Source organism: Saimiri boliviensis, chromosome 16, assembly GCF_048565385.1.
Source record: "Saimiri boliviensis isolate mSaiBol1 chromosome 16, mSaiBol1.pri, whole genome shotgun sequence".
NCBI lineage: Eukaryota > Metazoa > Chordata > Mammalia > Primates > Cebidae > Saimiri > Saimiri boliviensis.
Genome location: NC_133464.1, coordinates 5,930,770 through 5,945,638, shown reverse-complemented (window position 1 = coordinate 5,945,638; position 14,869 = coordinate 5,930,770). Strand labels below are relative to the sequence as shown.

The 14,869-nt window shown below is 35.3% G+C and overlaps 1 protein-coding gene across 5 annotated transcripts in view; it reads right to left on the bottom strand.

Moving 5' to 3' along the window:
* LIG4 (DNA ligase 4) overlaps positions 1-14,869 on the bottom strand; it is a 185,263-nt gene that overhangs the window by 8,174 nt on the left and 162,220 nt on the right. For all 5 annotated transcript variants that reach the window (XR_012514280.1, XR_012514281.1, XR_012514282.1 and 2 more), the window contains one exon: positions 2,325-2,462. The gene's annotated coding sequence lies outside the window, so the exon portion shown is untranslated. The remainder of the gene's footprint in view (positions 1-2,324; positions 2,463-14,869) is intronic.

The following is a 14,869-nucleotide window of genomic DNA, read 5'->3' as shown; positions in this document are numbered from 1 at the left end:
TTTCTTGTTGGCATCACTGCAAGTCAACTTGTAATACTTTAATTTCTTGTAATTAATGGCTGCAGAGTATTCCAAGATGTGAATATAATATACTGGCAATATATTCAAGTGTCCCTCCATTGATAGGCAATTATATTGTTTCTGGAGGGTTTTATTTGGAGGGTGCTTTTTTCTTTCCCTTCATCTTTCTATTATATTTGCTATTACAACCAAGACCTTCATAAATACCCCCATATATATTGCACTTTGTGCTTAGACTTTCATCCCTATAGGAGATGTTTCCAGGAATGACATCACTGTCAACAGATTTATATCTAATGCATGCATGCACACACATTATAAAATGTTATTAAATAAAGATTGTTGTTTTGCATTTAAAAACACTATGATGATTTGTAGTTCTATGGTAAGAATGAGGATACATTAATATGATACATATATGTGCATAAATGTGAATGAAAAGAAGATAATCCTGTTTTCAAGTTTTGCCAATTCAGTGATTACAAATTAACAATCTTTGTTACTGTAATCACTGTTTCTTAAACTACGAGTGAAATTGAACATTTTTGTTTACTTGTTTGGCATTTGTATTTGCTCTTCTGTAAACTGGCAATATAGAGCAGCAATACTCAATAGAATTTACAAAATAAGTAGAAATATCATATTAAATGTTTTAAGTGGCCACAAATGTCCACCAATTGTCATAGTGAGCTGTACAAATTTAGATTTTCAATCTGATTTTTAATTTTTTTCCTGTCATTTTTAAAGAATATTTTCCATATTATAGAAATTAACAGTTTATTATCACTCCTTTTTTAAATTTTACTTTAAGTTCTGGGATACATATACAGACCTGCAGATTTGCTACATAGCTATATATGTGTCATGGTGGTTTGCTGCACCTATCAATCTGTCATCTAGGTTTTAAGCCCCACACGCATTAGGTATTTTTCCTGATGCTATCCCTTCCCCTTGCCTCCCACCCTACCAAGAGGCTCCAGTGTGTGATGTTCCCCTCCCTGTGTCCATGTGTTCTCATTATTCAACTCCCCCTTATGAGTGAGAACATGTGGTGTTTGGTTTTCTGTTCCTGTGTTAGTTTGCTGAGAATGATGGTTTCCAGCTTCATCCATGTCCTGCAAAGGACATGAACTCATTCTTTTTTATAGCTGCATAGTATTCCATAGCATATATGAGCCACATTTTCTTTTCTGGTCTATCATTGATGGGCACTTGCATTGGTTTCAAATTTTTGCTATTGTAAATAGTGCTGCAAGAAACATATGTGTGCATGTGTCTTTATAGTAGAATGATTTATAATCCTCTGGGTGTATACACAATAATGGGATTGCTGGGTCAAATGGTATTTCTGGTTCTAGATCCTGGGGAATCGCCACACTGTCTTCCACAATGGTTGAACTAAATTACACTCTCATCAACAGTGTAAAAGCGTTCCTGTTTCTCCACATCCTTGTCAGCATCTATTGTTTCCAGACTCTAATGATCGCCATCCTAACTGGCATATTACCATCACTACATTTTTTAACATTTAGTTTAAAAATATTTATTATATTTTTAACTTGTGAAAGGGGTTAAAGTGATATTGTCAAATTTTTTATCATTCCATTTTTAAATTTTCTTAATAAACTTTGACATGATTTCATATTTTTATGATACATTAAACAAATAGGATGAAAAAGGAGATAATATCTTGATAGTGCTTTATTATTGTTCTACAACCATATAGACTATATTTTCAAACTTTGCTTTGCATTTCAATATTTACTATTTTTAAAATGCTATAGTTTTCAAACATCTTCTTCCCTTAGTTTTTATTTTTAAAAACTAACATTTCTGGGTTTTTTTTAGTATATTAATTTTTTTTATAACAGGGTTTCACCACACTGGCCAGGCAGATCTCAAATTCCTGACCTCAGCCTCCCAAAGTGCTGGGATTACAGGCATGAACCACCACGCCTGGCAAAAACTAACATTTCTTATTTGCTCACTTTAGTGGTTTGCATCTGGCTACTTTTACTAAAATGTAAACATTAATAACTTGTTAGGATTTTAGATGAAGCAATGTAACTATGATATGAAAAGTCAATGTTTAGTCCCTCAAATGTCTTCTTTGGCAATTATATCCTATATATACTAGGATATACAGAATATAAAAAACAGCCTGTGGCCCGGTGCAGTGGCTCACACCTGTAATCCACTTTGGGAGGCCAAGGCAGGTGGATCATCTGAGGTCAGGAGTTCAAGACCAGCCTGGCCAACATGGTAAAACCCCATCTCTACTAAAAATTTTTAAAAAAAATTACCTAGGTGTGGTGGCAGGTGTCTGTAATGCCAGCTATCCAGGAGGCTGAGGCAGGAGAATCACTTGAACCCTGGAGGTGGAGGTTGCAGTGAGCCAAGATCCAGCTATTGCATTTCAGCCTGGACAACAAAGTGAGACTCTGTCTCAAAACAAAAAACAAAGAACAAAAACTTATGATTATATTTCTTGACAAATCACACCACCATATAAGCTAGAAACTCATGTAACAGATTGCTAGTACTAAATTGAGGTTATATGGTGTAAAAAATATATTTTCAAACATACAACCGATAGGAAATCTTTTCTGTAGCATCATATAACTGGAAGTTTATGCAATGAAGGCAGAACAGATTCTGATTTAATCTCTTCTAACATACAGTGAATTTACATGATTTAGTCAGTCATGAAGAAGTCATATGTTTATTACAAAAAGAAGCCATAAAAATAGCATAGTTGTAATTTTTTTTCACACCAAGAATGGGATTTGCATTCACATATATAAATGCTTTCACATTGGTAGTTTTCGCGTATGCTACCAAGATTTTACTTGTGCAGAAGACACAATATCACATTTTTTCTTTGAGAATGTAATTCATGGTTGATTTGACCATAATGCCTAGTTAAACCATTTCACCAGAATAATTGTTCTTCATTTATTCTGAGTTAATGGATTTTAACATTTTTCTCACATTTCACTGTTGTTTCAATAACAAAATTAATTTTCTACTTGTAAAATTGATGCTTCCTTATGGCAGAAAATTTAGAAAACATTAAAAAATAAGTAAAAATTTAAAACTAGAAAATAAAAATGTGGAAAAAAACACAATGAAATAAGCCTCAACTTCCCCTTGTCCCTCACAGAGATACATTTTTTTTATTTATAGAAAGTAAATAGTGTAAACTATTTTAAAATGTTTAATAAATTATGATGTAACTTGTATCTTTGGCAACACAGTTTTGTTTTGCTACATGGTATTCCATACACTGGCAAGCCAAGAATGCCAAACCACCTTTCCACTGGTGCTATCATTCACAGGTGGTATACTGGAGGTTCTACCCATGTCAGCAGGTTGGAAATTGCAGTTCTTTAAACCTGAGTGTTAGATATTTTAGAGCAATATGGATTGCAGACAAATGTAGGTTAAAGTGCTATTTGCCTAGAAAATTACGATACTTCTAGAGCCGTTACTATTAAATCTACGATTAGAACTATTTTTAAAATATTTTGTTAGAATAAAACATAATCTCTAAACTGCATATCTGAGTCAAAGGTTAATGTGTCAAAACTTCTGGGCTACACACTTGTTCAGGTTCCTTTCAAGTCCCTTTACCTGTGTTTTCATTGTTAATTTTTTTTCTTAAAGTTTGTCGTATTAATAAATTAAGCTGCAGGCCCCATAAAACCAGAATCTACCTCTGGTATCAGTTAAATATTTTTTTTCCAGCGTTTTAGCCTTAGAAAACAATGCTGTCAATCAAAAGTCTATGAAGATATTTTCTATGACAGCATTGTTTTCTAAGACAATCTATGAAAATATTAGTCTTCTCTGACAGAATCTGCATAAAGCATCATAAGATGGCTAAATTTTTGTAGATCTTCTATTATATAAAAACAATAATTTATTTAAACATAATTTTTTAAATCTACTTTGCTCCTTTTTGCTTAAAATGTTCTTTGAGGACATTTAAAAATTAAGGTAAAGCATCTGCATTGAGTATGCAAGCCCCACTTTTGCATTCATTTTCTCATTCATATGTTAATTATGGACATCTATGCTATGTGAAACAAAATGCTAGACTCGGTGTATGCCAGCTGACCTATTAAATTACATGCCCCATTTCAGGGATCAGAAAAATACTATTTTTCTAGCTCTATTGCTTGTATGTTGATTCCCTGAACTGCCTACTTGAGGTTTCCTTTTTTTTTTCTTTTTTTTTTTTTAACTGATTCTTATTTGCCCTCAGTCATTTTTTTTTTAATTTCCTTCCTAACCCGGAGTTATTCTCTGGAATGAAAAAATTGTATTAAACTCCTCCATAGTTTACAAATGCTGCTCTACATAATCGTGAGAGAAGTCTGAAAATAAATATGAAGTAAAAGTTGATTTGTGGCAACTAGAATGGCTGCTTTGTGCACACAGTCATTTACTAACCAGTAAATAAGCAAGGCACTGTAATGTTTAGGAATGTGGTCTTTCAAAGTCACATGGGGGGCAAAATCCTGGCTTTACTGATAACTAAAAGTTTGACCCTGGACAGGTTAAGTCCTTTAAATTTAGTTGCCACATCCGTAAAATAACATAGGAGTGTGTGTGTGCGTGTGTGTGTGTGTGTAAAGTTGTAGAGAAAATACTTTTATGTTTTGGCACAACTACGCCTTTCTACACAGATTTTACTGAAACTTGAGATCTGAACTGAAAGCCAGTCTTTGGAGGCAATCTACAGCTGTAAAGATAGTGAGAAGTCCAGAGATGCTCAACCAATCCCTGAGTTATACGTCAACATTTCTCGGGAGGTGGCAGGGGAGCAGTGCTGAGGTTCAAGACCATGGAGATATCTCTTAATTGTGAAACTGAAGACATAGAACTTGCCATGTTTCCAAAACAGGCTTTCTCAGAAGGGAGAAGACAGATAGTTGCCTTACTCCCTATTATAAGCAGATACAATTCATTTTCTTCATTCCTTGCTTACTATATGGATATTGTGTGTTTAAGATATTTGACCTCACTTTCATCACAATGGCCCTGGGGTAAGAATGGAAGCACAGGGGAATCACACACTTGTTATTTGCTGTAAGTCATTAAAAAATCTGTCTCTGATCCAAAAACCTTGTGGGTGCATTTAGGACACAATTAATAAAGATGAACATTAAAAACCTACCAATTTGTTGTGATGATTAAATACAGTATTTTGATACATGACAATGTTATCACACTGGTACAAAGTGCTCAATTATTGTTTGCTACTATTATAACTGGCTTCTTTTAAGCTCCTGTGAGTGCAAGGTGCTTCCAGGTGCTATGTCACAGTACAACTGATAGAAAATTGAAAAAAATTACAGGATTATTAAAATTTGTCCACATTCGTTATGTCATTTCAGAACGTATTCATGAGGACTCATAGAAAATTGTCTGTATTTCATTGATGTAAAGTGTTATTTTTATCCGCTTATTTTCACAAATCTGGGTGCTTCTCTGTGAGACTGTAACATGGGTCATTTAATTGTCGGTTTCAATATTTACAGGTATAGAAATGTTGAAAGCAAGTTAACTTAATTTCAGACCTTCATGTTGCAGTTGCTTATATCAATAACATATGCCAGTAAGAATAGTACCAACGTTTTCTTAAGATGTAGCTCAAATCATTAAAGTACAAAGGGAAAATATGGGACAGTCATGCACAGCTGTTGTTTAAACACAGAAAGAAATCACATTAGCAATCAGAACATTTTAACATCTAAAAATGGTTCCACGATAAATTTAAACACTTCTTTAAATACCCCGTGCCTTTGAAAGTGATAAAAGATAACTTAAACAAATGAACAATTAAGGGAACTTGGGGTGTGAATATAGATAATCACAGCTACACCAAAAAATAAATCCTTAACTTTTATTTGTAAATAAAATATTCAGTGCAGTTCTAACTTAAGCATACGAAGTAAAATAAAACTCAGTCTTCAATTTTACAACTGAGTTTCTAAATGTAATCTTAGCCCTATGGGAAATACAACTTTTTCCCCTCACGGATTGAATCTCGGCTCGTGCCGGTGCCAACACTGGGACGACGCAGAGGCAGAAGCCGGAGGGTTTCTTGTCCTTGATGTGATAGCGCCCAGCTGGCATCTACTGAGACAGCCACTGGCTTCTTTTAGGGTTGGGCGATTTGTCATTCGGGAGTGGACTTGGATGTCTGGAGGATCTGTGCGCCTTTCTGCCTCCCAGGAGAGAGGGTGATTTCCTAATTCCATGCCACACTGCAACCGGGAAATTCTGTCCATCTTTCTGACTCTTAATTGAACTCTAAGCTCTGAAAACTATTCTGTTGCTCTTGTACACTGCTGGATTAAGGTGGAGTATTTCAGGCCTCCTTCTGGTCCATCTTTCCGAATAGAAACCCATGCCATTCTTCTGTAAACTGTTCACCTCCCCAGGACTCCACCCAAGGCGTTACACACCCTCCATTCTCAGATTGCGCAAACATTTTTGCCTGTTCCAGCTCTTCTTACCCCACACGTCCACTTCAGGGCTGTGTTTCTCACGGCTTTATGAGGTCGACACAATTCCCATTGGCCGCTGATTCCCTCCCTTCCATCAGCCCAGAGAATCATTAAATGGGTTGGGGGTGGGATGGTGAAAAAACTGCACGTATTACCTCAAACCTATGAAAAGACACCTTTTTCTTCTTTTCTTCCATTTATAACTTTTCTCCAGAAAAAGAATATAGTACTTTAGCTGACTACATGGTGAAAGGGGCATCGAGTCCTTTTTACTCCTTTCTACTTTCAGCACTTTCTATTTCAGGCCTTTCTACACCTTGGCCTGAAGTCGAAAGAAACAGGAGTGGAGACAAGTATCAGGGAGAATTGTGACATTAGAGAGATTTGGCATGACCCCCCCAAACCTCACCATGTTACCTAATGCAATTTTCACCCTCAGAATGTCACACAGAGAGATGGCTAATATTTCTGGGGTTTGGTTTGTTAAACAAAGAAAATAGGACCTCATATTTTAAAGAGCATTAAATAAATATTTAATATAGTATGCAAAATGTATTTCAAAATAACTATCTCAATATTTAATTAAAGTAGTAATACTGATCACTAATAATCATTAATTATAATAATATATCAATATGGGCTTATTAATTGTGATAAATGTATCAAACTAATGAAAGATGTCAATAACAGGTGAAACTGGGTGTGCAGTATATGGAAACTCATGGTACTATCTTTGCAGCTTTCCTGCAAATCTAAAATTATTCTGAAATTTAAAAAAATGTTTTTTAACTTTTATTTTCAAGACAAAAGTGAATTTGCATAAACTGAGACTTCTTGTTCAATGTTTATGTATTGTGTACAAGACAGTACACCAAATGCACACTTTCTCATAATTGAATCAATGATAAGAAATAAATTTACCACCAGAGAGGAGTTATGCTTTCATGAAGATTTAAGTTTGGATTTCAAATCAAAACTAAGGTTATTGACATGGTCAAAAAGGGCCTCTTTTAAGAGTTTGTAGGTGTGTTAGTCCACTTTATCCACTCCCAATAAAGACATACCCGAGGCAGGGAAATTTATGAAAGAAAGAATTTCACTGGACTTACAGGTTCACGGGGCTGGAGAGGCCTCATAATTATGGTGGAAGGCAAGGAGGAGCAAGTCATGTCTTAAATGGATGTCAGCAGGAAAAGAGATAAAGACCTTGTGCAGGGGGAACTCCTCTTTTTAAAACCATCAGATCTCATGAGACTTATTCACTATCACATGAACAGCACAGGGAAAGATCTGCCCTCTTGATTCAATTACCTCCCACTGGGTCATTCCCACAACACATAGGAATTCAAGATGAGGTTTGGGTGGGGACACACACAAACCATATCAGTAGGCATCTTTTTCAATTTCATTTCTCTCATACGAAAGGAAAAAAATTTCCATTGCCTTATTTTGTTTATATTGATCTATACAATCCTTTTCCTTTTTCTCATGCATTATAATATATGGGCTTTAAAATGTGAACAGTAGTTGAGAGAAATAGTCCTCAGGTGAACCTGAGACTCCCAGATGATGTGTCAAGTATCAGATGCCTGCTGTCAACCGTGGACTCAGGGGACTCTTCCCTTGAAGTCTCTTATGGTTTTTCTGTGATATCTTCCCAGAAAGCATGCATTTATTTCTCCTGTCAGCTAGAATCACTAGAGGTTTAAATTTGTGAATTAAACATGACTGATTTTTCTTTTCAGAAAAGATAAAAACTATGCTAAATAATTCTGTCATGTTTCATCTCTGGGAATTTAAGAGGATCAAGTCCTGGGGAAGGAAATGAATTATAAATTTGGTAAAATGCCATTTGTTTTAGAATATCTAATTTAATTCATTTGATTGTGAGGTTTTTTTTTCCATTCCCTAATTAAATAAGTGAATAGAAAGCTACACATATAAATTTATTATTATTCAGAGTTTTGTGCTTTAGGATAAATTGGAAGTAAAATAAAATAGCTGTCTACAACCTCTAGTTTTACTAATGAAAATGAATCAGTTTTCTGGTTTCTGGTAGCTTTTTTCTGTTCTGAAAATTGTTGTTTGATTATCCATTAATTGTTTGATCAATAAAATAATTAGAAATTTCACTTTGTTTTTACCAGAAATGTTAAAAATCTACCTTACTTAATTGGCAAATTGATGTGGCAGATATAAAACTTTACATTGCAATTTCCCATTACTAGCTTCACAGCATTTGTGTTTTCCAGACAGCTATTTTCAGGGGATATTTTGCAACAGCAGAATCTTGACCTGTTTAGAAATAGTTGGTTCGGCCAGTATTAGCTGACACCAACTAAATAAAGAAAAGAAGAAGGGTGAGGGGAAGAGAGGGAGCATGAATAAATAAATTTAAAAAACAAGCTAATAAACTTCAAGAAACAGTGGCCGGAGATTTGGTGGGTCTTCGGCTACATACTCAAGAATTTAAAAAGAATTTATCAAGACTTGCATTTCAGGTCAGAATATAGTAAATGTTTTCAGCACCTCAGACAGCAGGTGAAAAGGCCATTAATTATGAGAGACAAGAAACAAACAAAAGAAATTCTATGACTCCTTTAGATTTGTGTTTTGAGAAAGCTTCCAGGCTGTGGTGTAGGAAGAGAAAGCCCAGCAGACACACTGAGTTAAGGAGAGGGAACTGAGAGACAAAGAAGACCACGGTGTCTGGGTGTTACAGAAAAGAATGCGGAGGAAGAAAGGGCCAGAAGGGCAGAATTCCAGACATCTGAGGAGGATTCCCATTGAGTGTTCGTCTGATCCGCAAATGCATATGGGAAAAGGGCTTGTGGCCAGGGATATAAGCCATTAGGAAGAGTATTCAGAAGGGTAATAGAGCCCTGCACTTACACAGGGCTGTCAATAGTGCCTGTTCACGCCAGCCAGAATGGAAATCCCATGATTCGTGGGACAGAGCATTGAGTTTGCAGAACAGTCTTGCCTCACTAATGGAAAAAATCTGGCTTTAGACTCAGCATTGTCCTGTTCCTGCCCAACAGTTATTAAAACCAATATCTGAAAGGATCAAATAGTTTATAAACAACTTATATCCCAGAACACAGGTCAATAATAGGAGTTTAAAACCCTCCAGCACTGAATAAGGTAAAATTCACAACTTCTGGGATTCAATAACCAAGCATGTAAAGAAGCAGACAAATATGTCTCATAATGGAGGGAAAATCTTTCAATTTTGACAGATGTGAAAATTAACAGACATTAAAATAGTTATTATAACTGAATTCTATGTATTACAAAAGTTAAGTCCAGACAGAAAAGATATGAAAAAAAAAAAAGCCAAACCAAAATTGCTACAAACTGCAATGTCTAAGATACAAAATGGATTGCATATACTAAGGACAGATTAGACACTGTTAACAAAACAGAGAGCTTAATAGCTAGTGACAGAAAGTATCCAAAATGAAACACAGAGATAAAAGGCAACTTTTTCCTCATTTTAATCCTTTCTAAGTATACAGTGGAGTGATAATCATTGCACATTGTTGTGCAACTATCACCTCTATCTCCATAACTTTTTCAGCAACCCAAACTCAAAGTCTGTAACTGTTAAATAGGAATACTTTATTCTTCTTATCTCTCTACCCCCTGTTAACCACTATTCTACTTTCTCTCTCTATTAATTTGACTATTGTAGGAATCTCAGATGAGTGTAATCATAAATATTTATCCTTTTGTGTCCGCCCTATTTTACTTGGCATAGTGTCTTCAAGGTTCACACATATTGTAACTTTCATGAGAATGTTCATTTTTCAAGATTGAGTATCAGTGTTTGTACACAGCACATTTGGGTTATCTATTCATCTATTCATGGACACCTGAGTTGTTTCTACCTTTTGGCTGCTGTGTACAATGCTGCTATGAACATGAGTGTACAACTATATGTTTGAGTCGCTGCTTTCAGTTTTTTGGGGTATATGCCTCACAGTGAAATGGCTGGATTATGTGGTAATTCTATGTTTATACTTTTTAGGAGCTGCCATATTGTTTTCTACAGAGGCTACACCATTTTACGTTCCCACCATACATACACAAGAATTTCAATTTCTCCACATCCTCATCAATACTTGGTGTTGTACATCTATTTGATGTCTTTTCAATGAATATGCTAGAACAATTCAATATCTCCATAAATAATAATTTCAATCAGTATTTCATACCAGGAACAAAATTATCTAAATTTAATCATAGATGAAAACATAAAATCTAACACTATAAAACTGTGGCTGGCATAATAATTCCTCACAGGCAAAAAAATGCTTCTAGAAGATGGAAATAGCCCTCAACTACTAGCCAGAAAGGAGTTGGGGATCTCAGTAATATAATTGCAAGAATTGAGTTCTGCCCACAATTCAATAAATAAAGAAACAGATTCTCCCCTACAGTCTCCAAAAAGAAACACCATCATCCTGCTGACTCCTTGATTTAGCTCAGTGAAATCTATGTTGAACTTCTAACTTAGAGAACTGTAAAATAATAAATAGATGTTACTTAAACTACCAAGCTTGTGTTCATGTGTCATGGTAACAGGAGAAAACTAATACATCATACGAGCCAGCAATCTTACTCCTGTATATTTATTTATCCAAGAAAAATGAAACAATTTTTACAAATAGCCTAAACATGAATGTCTATAGTGGCTTCATTCATAATTGTCAACAACTAGAAACAAATGTCCTTGAGCTGGGGGATGGGTAACAACTGTGGCATAGCCAAACAACAGAATACCATTCAGCAATGGAAAGGAGCAAAGAAACAGAGGGTATGATTGTAAGGGACCTTAGTTCATTTAAAAGAGAAATTAGTTCTTTTTTCCTGTGAATAATCAGTGACACAGTAAAGTCAATGCTAAACAGATGGAATATTCTGGTGAGATATGGAATCTCTGCTACCTAGGATGATTACATCAAAGATAATTAATAACCTTTATTACTCATTGTTAAGAACTCTGAGCTCAGCTTACAGTTTTAACGATGCAAAACAGAAAAGCTAAATTCTGGTTTTGCATTAGTAACATATTTGGTAACAAAGTTTCACAAATACTTTACTTCTTGTGAATAACTGAGCCAACTCTGGCAAAATTTAACACGTGTCATTTCTTCTTTTCAGATTCATTATTTAAAGCTATTATAAATGAAAGCAAAGAAACATTTCCTGTCTGTGTACCTTCTGCAACTTCTTTATCCATTCGGTCTTTGTCACCACCCTGATCTATTCTGGGAATACCAAACCTTACAAAGAGTACAAAAGTACTCTTTTTCTCTTCTGAAAACAAAACCAGCCTAACAGATTGCATACACAGCTATACGTCTGTGTCACTACAGCTTCTAATATAGTCTCAACCATCAATAATAATTATAACTTTTACCCAAATAACTCACGTATAGTTTACAAAATAAACCTGCTACTTAGATAATTGAGAACTTTCTGTAATACACTGTTACCAAAAAAAGCTGGTCACCTTAGCACTGCCTAAGATACGTGGTTTACTTTGTATGGGGGACATCTGTTTGGTATCACAAAGCCAATACATAAAACCACAAGTGAGTATCAAGCAGTGTAGGCGTTATTTGATGGCCATAGAAATGAGAAGGCAGCCATGGCTCATAAATGAGCTTTTCGACTAGTGAGAGGTAAGGGGGTTAAAATGTAGGGCTTCTCTAATGAAGGAGTTGGACATTCAAAGCAAGAGAAATAATATTTGTGTCTTTTCTGGAAGTAGGTGGTGAACTTCTTGGAACTGGAGTGCTGCCTCCCTTTTTGTCCTTTTATGGCTTCTCTCAGTCATTGTCATGGTGACTGTCAACTGTGATGGCACTGGTGGGAGTGTCATTAAGCATGGAAATGAGATTATCATGAATACTGAGGTCTTCTTGAAGTTGTTTGGTCAGCTATCTTGATTCTAATGAGTCTCAGTTAGTTTGGTTACAAAGGAAACTTTTGATCACAGGTGTCTTGTTTCTTAAAGATAAGCAGGGTAGAAATTCAGCTATGTCACATAGGGATGACATTGGGTAACAAGACCATCATTTTACAGATGAGCAAAACTTCTGACACTTATTACACAACCCTCCACCCCTCCGGATATCACATTTACACCATGTTTAGTGACATGACCCAAAGATAGAGTCACCTTTTAGTGGGTGTAAGAAAAAATATATTTGAGCTTAAACAGTCCATGAGAAGCACTTCCTAAGAAACATGGTGTACTTTGTTCCAACAGATGAGTCCAATCAGCTTCTTTGTTTAAATGCTAAAACTATTAATGTGTAATTTTAAAATATGCTTTAAAATGACATTATAAAAATATGATGATCCAATAGAATATCATGTGAGCAAAAAAAAAAATGAGATAAATATATGTCAACAATTTATTAAATTCATTAATTGAGGACACTAGTAAGATATTAGGACCAGTTCAAAAAGTAATTCAAGGGCATTAGTAAGATATTGGGACCAGTTCAAAAACTAGTAGTTCAACTACTTTTTGAACTAGATATAAATAGGCAATGAACTAGATATAAATAGGCAATGAAGGGATAAAATTATTGAGTCAGACACAGAACTGATTAATGCCCCCAACAGGCCATACTTACAATCTTTGAGGTTATCTCCAGAGAGAAATCATTTTTATCTCTACCAGACAAAACTCTACAAGTTGACAGGTAACTTCGTGGAAGACCTTTCATCAATATGAAACAGTGAATTGAATGGTGACTTGAACATTCCCCTGGCCTTCAGCTTCACATGACATTAAAAGAATGTACCACACACTTTTTTTTGCTGCATTTTCACATTTTGGACAACACTTATGCATATTCATATCACTACCCCAGCAGCTGTTGAAAATTTACTTTCTTTGGAACCCTAATGGGATTTCTAAATATGTAAATAGCACAATCAAAAGATGCCTGAGCCTGTGAATCAGCACAGCTCTTTCTCATACCTTTCCCCCATTCCACACCCACACACAAAAGTCTAGATCTTCCTATCAGCCTCAGTGTTTCTTCTTTTCCAGGAAAATACATCTTAGTACAATAATAAGCATTGAATTAGATAAGCTCAAGTCCTATATTTAATGCTAAATAACCTCAACATCCTTGGCAAATTATTTTATTCTCTGAATTTCAATGTACCACTTTTCAATATAAACTTGATAATCCCTATCATATAGAGATTGTGAGGATAAACAAAATCCACATTTGCTGTTCTTTCTGCAGAGAAAGCTCTCTCCCCAGTTTTTTCATTGCTGATCTCTCATTACTCTGTCTTTAGCCAAGTCATTTCTTGGTGAAATTAAATAAATCTTATAGAGTAGAATTTGCTGAGATTATGAAAACGTTCTGTATCTGTGCTGCCTAATACAGTAGCCACCAAACTGATTTTTAAATGTTATTGCATTTTAATTCAGTAACCACACGGGATTAGTGATAACACACTGTACAGTGTGTGTTTTGAAAAAGGGCAGTAATTAGGAAGAACAAGAGAGCGTAACGGTTTAAACATCAGGCTATCAAATGAACAGTTAATTTATAAAGTTCAGAGTTAAATAATTGAGATAGAAAAGAAGACAGCAATTAGGTCACCTGATAGACATAGTTGAGTGTATAGAGTATAAGATCACATTCACTTACTGAGGGGAAACTTTAAAAAAACTTAAGTCAAGCTCACACTTGGGGAGGGTACATGCCTGCTTCCTGGGAATTTTGTGAATTCAGTCTTCCAAACTTCTTAACTTGTATATATTTATGATTCCCCGCTTTTGTTTCTTTCTTCTCTCTCTCTCCTTTTTAGTTCTTTTGCCTGACTGCCTTTTAAAAAAATTTTTAGTCCCAAAATAACTTAAATGAATTCTTTGGACTTTGTTTTGTCGTTCTCATTTTGCAGCTGCTAAGTATTAAATTGTCTCAGCCAGCTGAGGAGGTCTCAACTGAAGGTTACATACAGTATTATTTAACTTGAATGTGTTAACAGTTCAGCTAAAATACTAAATTTACATTTGGGATAATTAACATAAACACAAAAGAGAAGTCACTTAAGAGTATGAAAAATAGGCCAGGCACAGTGGTTCATGCCTGTAATACTAGCTCTTTGGAATGCTGAGACAGAATTATTTGAGCTTAGGTGTTCAAGACCAGCCTGGGCAAAACAGGGAGACCCTATCTCTACAAAAAATAAAAATATTAGCTGGACGTGGTGGTGCACAATTGTGGTACCAGCTACTCAGCTGGCTAAGGTGGGAGGATTTTTTGGGCCAAGAAGGTTGGGGCATA